Genomic DNA, 16,353 nt, shown 5'->3' with positions numbered 1-16,353 from the left:
ACCAGGGACCTCTGGTCCCATTCTGGGCCTCAAACTGAACTGGTTACTCAGGTTCCCCCTCTGGCCCTCACCCTGACCTGGTGACTCTGGTCACCCGTTGGGCTTCACTTGGGCCTGGAGAATCTGGTCCTTATCTGTTCCGCACCTGGATCTGGTGACTGGTCGCCACCTTGGCCTCACCTGGACTTGGTGAATCTTGTTGCCACCTGCGCCTCACCTGGACCTTGCGACTGTGGTCCCACCTGGACCTCACCTGGACGAGGTGTCTGGTTCCCACAGGGACCTCACCTGGACCTGGTGACTCAGGTCCTCATATGGGCATCATGGGACCTGGTTTCTCAGTTCCACATCGGGGCCTCCCCTGGACCTAGTGATTCTTGTCCCCCTCTGGGCCTCACCCTGACGTGGTGACTCCGGTCCCCACCTGGATATCACCAGAACCGGGTGACTCTGGTCCCCCTCTGGGACTCACCCGGAGCTGGGTCACTGGTCCTCAGCTGGTCTTCAACAGGACCTGGTGAATCTACTCCTCACTTAGGCCTCGTCTGGACCTTGTGACTCTTTTCCCATCTGGCATCAATGGGACATGGTTACTCTGTTCCCCACCTTGGCCTCACATGAACATGATAACTTTTATCCACACTTTGGCCTCAACTGGTCCTGATGACTCTGGTCCCCCACCTAGGCCTCAATCTGGACCTGGTGACTGTGGTCCCCACCTGGGTCTCACCTGAGTCTGGTGACTCTCGTTCCCACATGAACCACACCTGGACCTGGTGACTGTGGTGTTCTTGTAGACTCACATTTACCTGGTGACACCGGTCCCCACTAGGGCCTCACCTGGTTCTGCTGAATGTGGCCTGTCGGTTGGCCTCATCTGGACCTGGTGAGTGGGGTTGCCACCTGAGGTTCACCCATACCTGGTGACTCAGGAACACACGTGGTCCTCTTTGACCTGGTGAATCTGGTCCTTACATGGTCCTCTCCCAGACCCAGGGACTCTGGTCACCACCTGGGCCTCACCTGGACCTGGTGAATCCCTTCTCCATCTGGGCCTCACCCAGTCTTGGTGACTATTCACACCTGGACCTGATTGTTTTGGACTCTTTCTTGGCCTCACCTGGAACTGGTGACTCTTATCCTCTCTGCGCGTGATTCAGGCCTGGTGACTCTGATCCTCACCCGGGCATCATTGGTACCTGGTGACTCTGTTCCACACCTGAGCCTCACCTGGACATGATGACTCTGGAACCACTCTGGGCCTCACCCTGACCTGGTGACTCTGGTCCCCATCTGGATGTCACCTGGACCAGGGGATTCTGGTACCCCTCTAGGCCTCAACCAGATCTGGTTTCTCTTGTCCTCAACTGGGCCTCGGTTGGTCCTAGTGAATATGCTCCATCTTGGCCTCATTTGGACCTGGTTACTCTGGTCCCTACCAGGGCATCATGGGGACCTATTTCTACTGCATGGCCTGCAGGTTGGCCTCACCTGGACCTGGTAACTCTGGTCCCTACCTTGGCATTATCGGGACCCGGTTGCTTTGCATGGCCTGCAGGTAGGCCTCACCTGGAACTGGTGAGTGGGGTTGCCTCTTGGGCCTCACACATACCTGGTGACACAGGCCTCTACGTGGGCCTCACTTGGACCTGGTGTATCTGGTAATTCTGCTCACCACCTGGGGATCACCTGGAATGGTGAATCTGGTAACTCAGGTCACCACCTGGGAATCACCTGGACCTGGTGAATCTGTGTCCCCATCTGGGCCTCACCCAGTCCTGGTGACTTTTTTCCCCACCTGGCCCTGATTGCTGTGGACTCCTTCTTGGCCTCACCTGGAACTGTTGACTCTGATCCTAACTCGGCCTCACCCAGATCTGTTGACTCTGGTCCTCACCTGTGGATCATTATGACCTGGATACTCTGTTCCACACCTGAGACTCATCTGGACATGATGACACTGGATCCCCTCTGGTCCTCTCCCTGACATGGTGAATCTGGTCCCCATCAGGACGGCACCTAGACCAGGTGAATCTGGTACCCCTCTAGGCCTCAACTAGACCTGGTGACTCTGGTCCTCTACTGGGCCTCATGGGACGTAGTGAATATGCTCCCCAACTTCGCCTCATCTGGACATGGTGACTCTGGCTCCACCTGGGCCTCACCTGTAACTGGTGACTCAGATCCAAAGCATGGTCTCTCCTGACCTGGTGACTGTGGTTCCCATCGGGACCTCACCTGGACCTCATGTTTCTGGTCCCACCTGGGCCTCACCAGGACCTGGTGTCTCTGGTACCCACCTGGGTAACATCAGGATATGGTTACACTGTTCACTAACAGTGACCCAGCCGGACCTATTAACTCTGGTCTTCACCTGGGCCACACCTGGACATGGTGACACTCGTTCCCACCTGGGTCTCACCTGGAAATGGTGAGTCAGATACCCACCTGGTCCTAACCTATAACTGTTGATTCTCGTTCCCACATGGACATCATGTGGACCTGGTGGCTGCGGTGTTTCTAGTTTGTCATGTACCTTGTGACACTGGTCCCCACCAGGGCCTCACCGGGACCTGGTGAGTGTGGTTGCCACCTGCACCTCACCTGGACCTGGTGATTCTGGTCTGCACCTGAGACTACCCTGGATCTGGTGACTGTGGTCCCCACCTGGGCTTCACCTGGATTTGGGGACTCTCGTCCCCATTTGAGGCTCACCAGGCCCTGTTGACCATGGTGTTCAACTGGGCAAAATTGGGACGCGGTGACTGTGTTCCACAACTGGACCTCACCTGGACCACGTGGGTGCCCCTCTGGGTCTCACCATTCCCTAGTGACTGTGAACCCCACTTTCCCCTGACTTAGACCTTCTGACCCTGGTTGAAACCTGCGCCTGAACTCGAACTGTTGACTCTGGTTCTTTCAAGGGCCTCCCCTGTACCTGGTGATCCTGGTCCGAACCTGGGCCTCACCTGGACGTGGTGACTCTTGTCACCATGGGGACTCACCTGGACCTGCTTACTGTGTTCCACACCTGGGCCTCAAGTAGACCTGTTGACCATGGTCCCCTAGCCGGCCTTACATGGACCTGTTGCCTCTGATCCCCACCGGGGCCTCACGTGTACCTTGTAACTCTGGTCCACACCAGGGCCTCATCTGGACCTAGAGACTCTGGTCCCCACCTGGGCTTCACCTGGATCTGGAGACTCTGGTCCCCATCTGGACTTCACCTGGATCTGGTGACTCTGGTCCCAATCTGGACCTCTCCTGGACTTGGTGTCTCTCTTGCCCACTTTGACCTAACTCAGAACTGCTGAATCTTGCCCCACCTATTACGCACCCAGACCTAGTGACTCTTGTCCCTAGCTATTCCTCCATTCGACCTGATGAATCTGGTCCTCACGTGGACCTCACATTTACCTGGGACTCAGCTGGAAAGAGTGGCTCTGGTTCCCACTAGGGGCTCACCTGATACTGCTGAATGTGGTCTTATTCTATGCCTCACCAGAAACTAGTGATTCTGTTCCCCATCTGGGCCTGCATGGCCTTAGTTACTCTGGTCCTCACTCAGGCATCATTGGGACCTGGATACTCTATTCCACACCTGGGCCTCACTTTTACCAGGAACCGCTGGTCCCATTCTGGGCCTCAAACTAAACTGGTTACTCTGGTTCCCCCTCTTAACCTCACCCTTACCTGGTGACTCTGGTCACCCCTTGGGCCTCCCCTGGGCCTGGTGACTCTGGCCTGCAGGTTGGCCTCACCTGGACTTGATTAGTGGGATGCCACCTGGGCCTCACCCATACATGGTGACTCAGGTCCCCACATGGGCCTCTTGGACCTGGTGAATCTGGCCCTTACCTGGACTTCTCCCAGACCCGGGGAATCTGGTCACAACATGGGCCTCACCTGGACCTGGTGAATCTGGTCCCCATCTGGGCCTAACCCAGTCCTGGTGACTTTGTTCCCCAACTGGACCTGATTGCTCTGGACTCTTTCTTGCCCTCACCTTGAACTGGTGACTCTGATCCGATCTGTGCGTCATCCAGACCTGGTGACTCTCGTCCTCACCTGGGCATCATTGGTACCTGGTTACTCTGTTCCACACCTGAGCCTCACCTGGACATGATGTCTCTGGGACCTCTCTGGGCCTCACCCTGACCTGGTGATCTGGTCCCCATCTGGATGTCACCTGGACCAGGTGATTCTGGAACCCCTCTAGGCCTCAACTAGATCTGGTGACTCTTGTCCTCAAGTGGGCCTCACCTGGACCTAGTGAATATGCTCCATCTGGGCCTCATTTGGACCTGGTGACTCTGGTGACTCACTGGGCATCATCTGGATATGGTTCCACTGCATGGCCTGCTGGTTGCCTCACCTGGACCTGGTAACTCTGGTCCCTACCTGGGCATCATCGGGACATCTTGACCTGGTGAGTGGGGTTCCCACCTGGATCTTACCCATGCCTGGTGACACAGGTCCCCACGTGGGCCTCACTTGGACCTGGTGAATGTGGTCCTTACCTAGTCCTCACCCGGAACTGGTAAATCTGGTCACCACCTGGGCATCACCTAGTCCTGGTGACTTTGTTCCCCACCTGACCTGATTGCTGTGGACACCTTCTTGGCATTACCTGGAAGTGGTAACTCTGATCCCAACTGGGCCTCTCTCAGATCTGGTGACTCTGGTCCTCACCTGGGCCTCATCTGGACCTAGTGACTCTCGACCCCACCTGGGCTTCAACTGGATCTGGTGACTCTGGTCCCCACCTGGATTTCACCTGGAACTGATGACTCTGGTCCATACCTGAACCTCTCCTGGACCTGGTGACTCACTTTCCAACATGGACCTCACTTGGATCTGGTGACTATGGTCCTCAGTTTGGCCTCACCTGGACCTGGTGTCTCTCGTCCCCACTTTGACCTAACTCAGAACTGCTGATCTTGCCCCACCTAGGCCGCACACAGACATGGTGACTCTTGTCCCCAGCTATGCCTCAATACGACCTGATGAATCTGGTCCTCACGTGGGCCTCCATGGACCTGGGACTCAGCTGGATAGAGTGGCTCTGGTTCCCACAAGGGGTTTACATGATACTGCTGACTGTGGTCTTATTCTATGCCTCACCAGGACCTAGTGATTCTGTTCCCCATCTGGTCCTGCATGGCCCTAGTAACTCTTTTCCTCACACAGGCATCATTGGGATCTGGATACTCTATTCCACATCTGCGCCTCACTTTCACCAGGTTTCTAGGGTCCCATTCTGAGCCTCAAACTAAACTGGTTACTCTGGTTCCCCCTCTGGGCGTCACCCCTACCTGGTGACTCTGGTCACCCATTGGGCTTCACTTGGGCCTGGTGAATCTGGTCCTTAGCTGTTCCGCACCTGGATCTGGTGACCGGTCGCTACCTGGGCCTCACCTGGATTTGGTGAAACCTGTTGCCACCTGCGCCTCCTCTGGACCTAGTGACTGTGGTCCCACCCAGACATCACCTGGATCTGGTGGCTCTGGTTCCCATATGGGGCTCTCCTGGACCTGGTTCCTGTGGTCTCCATCTGGCCTCACCTGGAACACAATGACTCTGATACATATTTGGACCTCTCATGGACCTGTTGACTCTGGTCCTTACCTAGGCATCATTGGGACCTGGATACTCTCTCATATACCTGGGCCTCACGTGGACCTAGTGACTGTGGTCCCACCTAGGCCTCACCTGGACGAGGTGACTGCTTCCCACAGGGACCTCAACTGGACCTGGTGACTCAGGTCCTCATATGGACATCATGGGACCTGGTTTCTCAGTTCCACATCGGGGCCTTACCTGGACCTAGTGATTCTCGTCCCTCTCTGGGCCTCACCCTGACGTGCTGACTCTAATCCCCCCCCCGGATATCACCAGAACCGGGTGACTCTGGTCCCCCTCGGGACTCACCCGGAGCTGGGGTCACTGGTCTTCAACTCGGCCTCAACAGGACCTGGTGAATCTACTCCTCACTTAGGCCTCGTCTGGAACTTCTGACTCTTTTCCCACCTGGCAACAATGGGACATGGTTACTCTGTTCCGCACCTGGGCCTCACATGGACCTGATAACTTTGCTCCGCACTTTGACCTCAACTGGTCCCGATGACCCTGGCCCCATCCGAGGCCTCAATCTGGACCTGGAGACTGTCGTCCCCACCTGGGTCTCACCTGGACCTGGTGACTCTCGTTCCCACATGAACCACACCTGGACCTGGTGACTGTGGTGTACTTGTAGACTCACATTTACCTGGTGACTTCGGTCCCCACTAGTGCCTCACCTGGATCTGGTGACTTTGGCCTGCAGGTTGGTCTCACCAGGACCTGGTGAGTGGGGTTGCCACCGGGGCCTCACCCAAACCTGGTGATCTGGTCCCCATCTGGTTGTCACATGCACCAGGTGATTCTGGAACCCCTCTAGGCCTCAACCAGATCTGGTGACTCTTGTCCTCAACTGGGCCACACCTGGACCTAGTGAATATGCTCCATCTGGGCCTCATTTGGACCTGGTGACTCTTGTCACTCACTGGGCATCATCGGGAAATGGTTCCACTGCATGGCCTGCTGGTTGGCCTCACCAGGACCTGGTAACTCTGGTCCCTACCTGGGCATCATTGGGACATGATGACTCTGGAACCTTTCTGGGCCTCACCCTGACATGGTGACTCTGGTCCCCATCTGGATGTCACCTGGACCAGGTGTTTCTCGTACCCCTCTAGGCCTCAACCAGATCTGGTGACCCTGGTCCTCACCTGGGCCTCACTGGAACCTAGTCATCATGCTCCCCACCTGTGCCCCATGTGGACCTGATGACTCTGGTTCTACCTGGGCATCATCGGGACATGGGTACTCTATTCCACACTCGAACTGACCTGATCCTGGTAACTCTGGTCCGGACTTTGGCCTCTTCTGTACCAAGTGACTCTGGCTCCACCTGGGCCACACATGTAACTGGTGACTCTGATTCTAAGCATGGCCTCACCTGACCTGGTGACTGTGGTTCCCATCGGGACCTCACCTGGACCTCAAGTCTCTGGTCCCACCTGGGGCTCACCAGGTCCTGGTGTCTCTGGTACCCACCTGGGTAGCATCAGGATATGGTTATATTGTACACTAACAGTGACCCAGCCGGACCTATCAACTTTGGTCTTCACCTGGGCCACTCCTGGACATGGTGACACTGGTTCCCACCTGGATCTCACCTGGACATGGTGAGTCGGATCCCCACATGGTCCTCACATATAACTGGTGATTCTCGTCCCCACATGGACATCATGTGGACCTGGTGGCTGCAGTGTTTCTAGCTTCTCATGAACCTTGTGACAGTGGTCCCACCAGGGCCTCATCGGGACCTGGTGAGTGTGGTTGCCACCTGCACCTCACCTGAACCTGGTGATTCTGGTCTGCACCTGAGACTACCCTGGATCTGGTGACTGTGGTCCCCACCTTGGCTTCACCTGGATTTGGGGACGCCGATCCCCATCTGGGTCTCACCTGGCCCTGTTGACCATGGTCCTCAACTGGGCAAAATTGGGACCCGGAGACTGTGATCCACAACTGGACCTCACCTGGACCATGTGACTCTGGTCCCCCTCTGGGTCTCACCGTGCCCTAGTGACTGTGAACCCACTTTGGCCTGACTTGGACCTGCTGACCCTGGTTGCCACCTGCGCCTGACCTCGAACTGTTGACTCTGGTTCTTTCAAGGGCCTCCCCTGTCCCTGGTGATCCTGGTCCCCACCTGGGCCTCACCTGGACGTGGTGACTCTCGTTACCACCGGGGACTCACCTGGACCTGCTTACTGTGTTCCACACCTGGGTCTCAAGTGAACCTGTTGACCAAGGTCCACAAGCCGGCCTCACATGGACCTGTTGCCTCTGATCCCCACCGGGGCCTCACTTGTACCTGATATCTCTGGTCCCCCCTTGACCTCATCTGGACCTAGTGACTCTGGTCCCCACCTGGGCTTCACCTGGATCTGGTGACTCTGGTCTCCCCTTTGACTTCTCTTGGGCCTGGTGAATCTGGACATTAGCTGGTCCGCACATGGATGTGGTGACTGGTCGCCACCTGGGCCTCCCCTGGACTTGGCGAATCCTGTTGCTATTTGCGCCTCACCTGGACCTTGTGACTGTGTTCCCACCTGGACCTCACATGGATCTGGTGGCTCTGGTTCCCATATTGGGCTCTCCTGGACCTGGTACCTGTGGTCTCCATCTGGACTCACCTGGAAAACAATGACTCTGATCCATATTTGGGCCTATCCTGGATCTGTTCTCTCTGGTCCTTACTTGGCCTCATTGGGACCTGTATACTCATTTATATACCTGAGCCTCACCTGAACCTGGTGACTGTGGTCCCACCTGGGCCTCACTTGCACGAGGTGCCTAGTTTCCACAGGGACCTCACCTGGACCTGGTGACTCAGGTCCTCATATGGGCATCATGGGACCTGGTTTCTCAGTTCCACATCGGGGCCTCACCTGGACCTAGTGATTCTCGTCCCCCTCTGGGCCTCACCCTGACGTGGTGACTCTGGTCCCCACCTGGATATCACCAGAACCAGGTGACTCTAGTCCACCTCTGGGACTCACCGGGAGCTGCGGACACTGGTCCTCATCTGGGCCTCAACAGGACCTGGTGAATCTACTCCTCACTTAGGCCTCGTCTGGAACTTGTGACTCTTTTCCCACCTGGCATCAATGGGATATGGTTACTCTGTTCCCCACCTGGGCCTCACCTGGACATGATAACTTTGCTCCACACTTTGGCATCAACTTGTCCTGATGACTCTGGTCCCCCACCTAGTCCTCAATCTGGACCTGTTGACTGTGGTCCCCACCTGGGTCTCACCTGGACCTGGTGACTCTTGTTCCCACATGAATCACATGTGGACCTGGTGACAGTGCTGTTATTGTAGACACATTTACCTGGTGACTCCGGTCCCCATTAGGGCCTCACCTGCAATTCGTAACTCTGGTCCCTACATGGGCATTATCGGGACACGGTTCCTCTGCATGGCCCGAAGTTTGGCCTCCCCTGGACCTGGTGAGTGGGGTTGCCATCTGGGCCTCACCCATACCGGTGACACAGGTACCCACGTGGGCCTCACTTGGACCTGGTGAATATGGTCCTTACCTGGTCCTCACCCGGAACTGGTAACTCTGGTCACCACGTGGGAATCACCTGGACCTGGTGAATCAGGTCCCCATCTGGGCCTCACCCAGTCCTGGTGACTTTGTTCCCTACCGGGACCTGATTGCTGTGGACTCCTTCTTGGCCTCACCTGGTACTGGTGCGTCTGATGCTATGTGTGCCTCACCCAGATCTGGTGACTCTGGTCTTCACCTGTGGACCATTATGACCTGGATACTCTGTTCCACACCTGACCCTCACCTGGACATGATGACTCTGTATCAACGCTGGGCCTCACCCTGACATGGTGACTCTCGTCCCCATCTGGATGTCACGAAGGCCAGGTGAATCTGGTTCCCCTCTAGGCCTCAACTAGACCTGGGCATTCTGGTCCTCAACTGGGCCTCACCGGGACCTAGTGAATATGCTCCCCACCTGTGCCTCATCTGGACGTGGTGACTCGCGTTCTACCTGGGCATCATCGGGACATGGTTACTCTATTCCCTACTGTGACTGACCTAATCCTTGTAACTCTAGTCCTGACTTTGGCCTCTTCTGTCCCAGGTGACTCTGGCTCCACCAGGGACTCACCTCTAACTGGTGACTCTGATCCTAAGCATGGCCTCACCAGACCTGGTGACTGTGGTTCCCATGGAACCTCACCTGGACCTCATGTCTCTGGTCCCTCCTGACCCTCACCAGGACCTGGTGTCTCTGGTACCCACCAGGGTAGCATCAGGATATGGTTACACGGTTCACTAACAGTGACCCAGCCGGACCTATTAAGTCTGGTCTTCAACTGGGCCACACCTGAACATGGTGTCACTGGTTCCCACCAGGGTCTCACCTGGACATGGTGAGTCGGATCCCCACCTGGTCCTCACCTGTAACTGATGATTCTCGTTCCCACGTGGACATCATGTGGACCTGGTGGCTGTAGTGTTTCTAGCTTCTCATGTACCTCGTGACTCTGGTCCCCACCAGGGCCTCACCGTGACCTGGTGAGTGTGGTTGACACGTGCACCTCACCTGGACCTGGTGATTCTGGTCTGCACCTGAGACTACCCTAGATCTGGTGACTCTGGTCCCCACCTGGGCTTCACCTGGATTTGGGGACTCCGGTCCCCATCTGGGTCTCACCTGGCCCTTTTGATCATGGTCCTCACCTGGGCCAAATTGGGACCCGGTGACTGTGATCCACAACTGGACCTCACCTGGACCAGGTCACTCTGGTCCCCCTCTAGGTGTCACCGTGCCCTAGTGACTGTGAACCCCACTTTGGCATGACTTGGACCTGCTGACCCTGGTTGCCACCTACGCCAGACCTCGAACTGTTGACTCTGGTTCTTTCAAGGGCCTCCCCAGTACCTGGTGATCCTTGTCCCCACCTGCTCCTCAACTGGACGTGGTGACACTTGTCCCAACCAGGGACTCACCTGGACCTGCTTACTGTGTTCCACACCTGGGCCTCCAGTAGACCTGTTGACCATGGTCCCCAAGCCGGCCTCACATGGACCTGTTGCCTCTGACCCCCACCGGGGCCTCACGTGTACCTTGTAATTCTGGTCCTCACCTGGGCCTCATCTGGACCTAGTGACTCTGGTCCCCACCTGGGCTTCACCTGGATCTGGTGACTCTGGTCCCCTACTGCACCTTGCTGGATCTGGTGACTCTCTTTCAAACATGGACCTCACCTGAATCTGGTGACTCTGGTCCTCAGTTTGACCTCACCTGGACCTGGCGTCTCTCGTCCCCACTTTGACCTAACTCAGAACTGCTGAATCTTGCCCCAATTAGGCCGCACCCAGACCTGGTGACTCTTGTCCCCAGCTATGCCTCAATTCGACCTGATGAATCTGCTCCTCACGTGGGCTTCACATGGACCTGCTACTCAGCTGGATAGAGTGGCTCTGGTTCCCACATGGGGCTCACCTGATACTGCTGACTGTGGTCTTATTCTATGCCTCACCAGGACCTAGTGATTCTGTTCCCCATCTGGGCCTGCATGGTACTAGTGACTGTGGTCCTCACCCAGGCATCATTGGGACCTGGATACTCTATTCCACATCTGGGACTCACTCTGACCAGGGACCTCTGGTCCCATTCTTGGCCTCAAACTAAACTGGTTACTCAGGTTCCCCCTCTGGGCCTCACCCATACCTGGTGACTCTGGTCACCCCTTTGGCTTCATTGGGCTTGGTGAACCTGGTCCTTAGCTTGTCCTCACTTGGATCTGATGACTGGTCGCCACCTGGGCCTCACCTGGACTCGGTGAATCCTGTTTCCACCTGCGCCTCACCTGGACCTTTTGACTGTGTTCCCACCTGGTTCTCACTTGGATCTGGTGGCTCTGGTTCCCATATGGGGCTCTCCTGTACCTGTTTTCTGTGGTGTCCATCTGGCCTCACCTGGAGCACAATGAATCTGATCCATATTTCGGCCTCTCCTGGACCTGTTGACTCTGGTCCTTACCTGGGCATCATTGGGACATGGATACTCTCTTATATACCGGGGCCTCACCTGGACCTGGTGACTGTGGTCCCACCTGATCCTCACCTGGACGAGATGACTGGTTCCCACAGGGACCTCACCTGGACCTGGTGACTCAGGTCATTATATGGGCATCATGGGACCTGGTTTCTCAGTTCCACATCGGGGCCTCACCTGGACCTAGTGATTCTCGTCCCGCTCTGGGCCTCACCCTGACGTGGTGACTCTGGTCACCACCTGTATATCACCAGAACTGGGTGACTCTGGTCCCCCTCTGGGACTCACCCGTAGCTGGGGACACTGCTCCTCAACTGGGCCTGAACAGGAACTGGTGAATCTACTCCTCACTCAGGCCTCGTCTGGACCTGTGACTCTTTTCCCACCTGGCATCAATGGGACATGGTTACTCTGTTCCCCACCTGGGCCTCACCTGGACATGATAACGTTGCTCCACACTTTGGCATCAACTTGTCCTGTAGACTCTGGTCCCCACACCTAGGCTTAATCTGGACCTGGTGACTGTGGTCCGCACCTGGGTCTCACCTGGACCTGGTGACTCTTGTTCCCACATGAACCACACCAGGACCTGTTGACTGTGGTGTTCTTGTAGACCCATATTTACCTGGTGTCTCCGGTCCCCACTAGGGCCTCACCTGGATCTGGAGACTCTGGCCTGCAGGTTGGCCTCACCTGAACCTGGTGAGTGGTGTGTCACCTGGGCCTCACCCATACCTGTTGACTCAGGTCCCCACGTGGGCCTCTTGGACCTGGTGAATCTGGTCCTTACCTGGTCCTCTCCCAGACCCAGGGACTCTGGTCACCGCCAGGGCCTCACCTGGACCTGGTGAATCTCTTCCCCATCTGGGCCTCACCCAGTCTTGGTGACTTTGTTCCCCACCTGGACCTGATTGCTGTGGACTCTTTCTTGGCCTCACCTGGAACTCGTGACTCTGATCCTATCTGCGCGTCACTCAGACCTGGTGACTCTGGTCCTAACCTGGACATCATTGGTACCTGGTGACTCTGTTCGACACCTGAGCCTCACCTGGACATGATGACTCTGGAACCTGGCTGGGCCTCACCCTGACCTGGTAACTCTGGTCCCCATCTGGATGTCACCTGGATCAGGTGATTGTGGTATCCCTCTAGGCCTCAACCAGTTCTGGTGCCTCTGGTCCTCAACTGGGCCACACCTGGACCTAGTGAATATGCTCCATCTGGGCCTCATTTGGACCTGGTGACTCTGGTCCCTACCTGGGCATCATCGGAACATGGTTCCACTGCATGGCCTGCAGGTTGGCCTCACCTGGACCTGGTAACTCTGATGTCTACCTGGGCATCATCGAGACATGGTTCCTCTGCTTGGCCTGCAGGTTGGCCTCACCTGGACCTGGTGAGTGGGGTGTCAACCTGGGCCTCACACATGCAATGTGACACAGGTCCCCACGTGGGTCTCACTTGGACCTGGTGAATCTCGTCCTTACCTGGTGCTCACCCGGAACTGGTAACTCTGGTCGCCACCTGGGAATCACATGGACCTGGTGAATCAGGTCCCCATCTGGGCCTCACCCAGTCCTGGTGACTTTGTTCCCCACCTGGACCTGATTGCTGTGGACTCTTTCTTGACCTCACCTGAAATTTGTGACTCTGATCCTATCTGCGCGTCACACAGACCTGGTGATTCTGGTCCTCACCTGGGCATCATTGGTACCTGGTGACTCTGTTCCACACATGAGCCTCACCTGGACATGTTGACTCTGGAACCTCTCTGGGCCTCACCCTGACCTGGTGACTCTGGTCGCCATCTGGATGTCACCTAGACCAGGTGAATCTGGTACCCCTCTAGGCCGCAAATAGACTGGGGGAATCTGGTCCTCAAATGGGCCTCACCGGGGCCTAGTGAATATACTCCCCACCTGCGCCTCATCTGTACGTGGTGACTCGGGTTCTACCTGGGCATCATCGGGACATGGTTACTCTATTCCCCACTGGGTCTGACCTGATCCTGGTAACTCTGGTCCTGACTTTGGCGTCTTCTCTACTTGGTGACTCTGGCTCAACCTGGGCCTCACCTGTAATTGGTGACTCTGATCCTAAGCATGGCCTCACCTGACCTGGTGACTGTGGTCCCCATTGGGACCTCACCTGGGCCTCGTGTCTCTGGTTCCACCTGGGCCACACCAGGACCTGGTGTCTCTGGTACCCACCTGGGTAGCATCAGGATATGGTTACACTGTTCACTAGTAGTGACCCAGCAAGACCTATTAACTCTGGTCTTCACCTGGGCCACACCTGGACATGGTGGCACTGGTTCCCTCTTGGGTCTCACGTGGACATGGTGATTCGGATCCCTGCCTGGTCCTCACCTGTAACTGGTGATTCTCGTTCCCACATGGACATCATGTGGATCTGGTCGCTGCAGTGCTTCTAGCTTCTCATGTACCTCGTGACTCTGGTCCCCAACAGGGCCTCACCGGGACCTGTTGTGTGGTTGCCACCTGCACCTCACCTGGACCTCGTGATTCTGGTCTGCACCTGAGAATACTCTGGTTCTGGTGACTGTGGTCCCCACCTGGGCTTCACCTGGATTTGGGGCTCTGGTTCCCCTCTGGGCCTCACCTGGCACTGTTGACCATGGTCCTCAACTGGACAAAATTGTGACCCGGTGACTGTGATCCACAACTGGACCTCACCTGGACCAGGTTAATCTGGTCCCCATCTGGGTGTCACCGTGCCCTAGTGACTGTGAACCCCACTTTGGCCTGACTTGGACCTCCTGACCATGGTTGCCACCTGTGCCTGACCTCGAACTGTTGACTCTGGTACTTTCAAGGGCCTCCCCTGTACCTGGTGATCCTGGTGCCCACATGGGCCTGACGTGGACCTGGTGACTCTTGTCACCACCGGGAACTCACCTGGACCTGCTTACTGTGTTCCACACCTGGGCCTCAAGTAGACCTGTTGACCATGGTCCCCAAGCCGGCCTCACATGGACCTGTTGCCTCTGATCCCCACCGGGGCTTCACGTTTACCTGGTAACTCTGGTCCTCAACCGGGGCTCATCTGGACCTAGCGACTCTGGTCCCCACCTGGGCTTCACCTGGATCTGGTGACTCTGGTCCCCACCTGGACTTCACCTGGATCTGGGGACTCTGGTCCACACCTGGACCTGACCTGCATCTGGTGACTCTGGTCCTCAGTTTGTCCTCACCTGGATCTGGCATCCCTCCTCACCACTTTGACCTAAATCAGAACTGCTGAATCTTGCCTCACACATACCTGGTGACTGAGGTCCCCATGTGAGCCTCTTGGACCTGGTGAATCTGGTCCTTACCTCGTCCTTTCCTAGACCCGGGGACTCTATCCCCACCTGGGCCTCACCTGGACCTGGTGAATCTGGTCCCCATCTGGTTCTCACCCAGGTCTGGTGACTTTGTTCCCCACCTGGACCTGATTGCTGTGAACTCTCTCTTGGCCTCACCTGCAACTGGTGACTCTGATTCTATCTGGGCCTCACCCAGATCTGATGACTCTGGTCCTCACTTGGGCATCATTGGTACCTGGTGACTCTGTTCCACACCTAGGCCTCACCTGGACCTGATGACTCTGGGACCACTCTGGGCCTCCACCTGACCTGGTGACTCTCGTCCCCATCTGGATATCACCTGGACCAGATGATTCTCTTACCCTTCTAAGGCTCAAGCAGATATGGTGAAACTGGTCCTCAACTGGGCCTCACCTGGACCTAGTGAATATGCTCCATCTGGGCCTTATTTGGACCTGGTGACTTGGTCCCTACCTGGGCTCATCGGGACATGGTTCCACTGCATTGCCTGCAGATTGGCCTCATCTGGACCTGGCAAATCTGGTCCCAACCTGAGCATCACCAGGACATGGTTCCTCTGCATGGCCTGCAGGTTGGCCTCACCTGGACCTGGTAAGTGGGGTTGCCACCTGGGCCTCCCCCATACCTTGTGACACAGGGCCCCACGTGGGCCTCTCTTTGACATGGTGAATCTGGTCCTTACCTGGTCTTCACTCGGAACTAGTAAGTCTGGACACAACATGGGAATCATCTGGACCTGGTGAATCTGGTCCCCATTGGGCCTCACCCAGTCCTGGTGACTTTGTTGCCCACCTGGACCTGATTGCTGTGGACTCCTTTGGGCCTCACCTGGAACGGGTGACTCTGATCGTAACTGGGACTCACCCAGATCTGGTGACTCTAGTCCTCACCTGTGGACCATTATGAACTGGATACTCTGTTCCACACCTGAGACTCACCTGGACATGATGAAGCTGGATCCCCTCTGGGCCACAGCCTGACATGGTGACTCAGGTCCCCATCTGGATATCACCAGAATCGGGTGACTCTGTTCCCCATCTGGGACTCACCCGGAGCTGGGACACTGGTCCTCAACTGGGCACAACTGGACCTGGTGAATATACTCCTCACTTAGGTCTCGTCTGGACCTTGTGACACTTTTCCCACCTGGCATCAATGGGACATGGTTACTCTGTTCCCTCTGAGCCTCACCTGGACATGATAACTTTGCTCCACACTTTGACCTCAACTGGTCTTGATGACTCTGATCCCCGCACCTAGGCCTCAAACTGAACCTAGTGACTGTGGTCCCCACCTGGGTCACACCTGGACCTGGTGACTGTGGTCCCCACATGGGTCTCACCTGGACCTGGTGGTCTCGTTCC

This window comes from Canis aureus, chromosome 31 (assembly GCF_053574225.1).
Source record: "Canis aureus isolate CA01 chromosome 31, VMU_Caureus_v.1.0, whole genome shotgun sequence".
Taxonomy (NCBI): Eukaryota; Metazoa; Chordata; class Mammalia; order Carnivora; family Canidae; genus Canis; species Canis aureus.
This window is presented reverse-complemented; position numbering follows the sequence as displayed.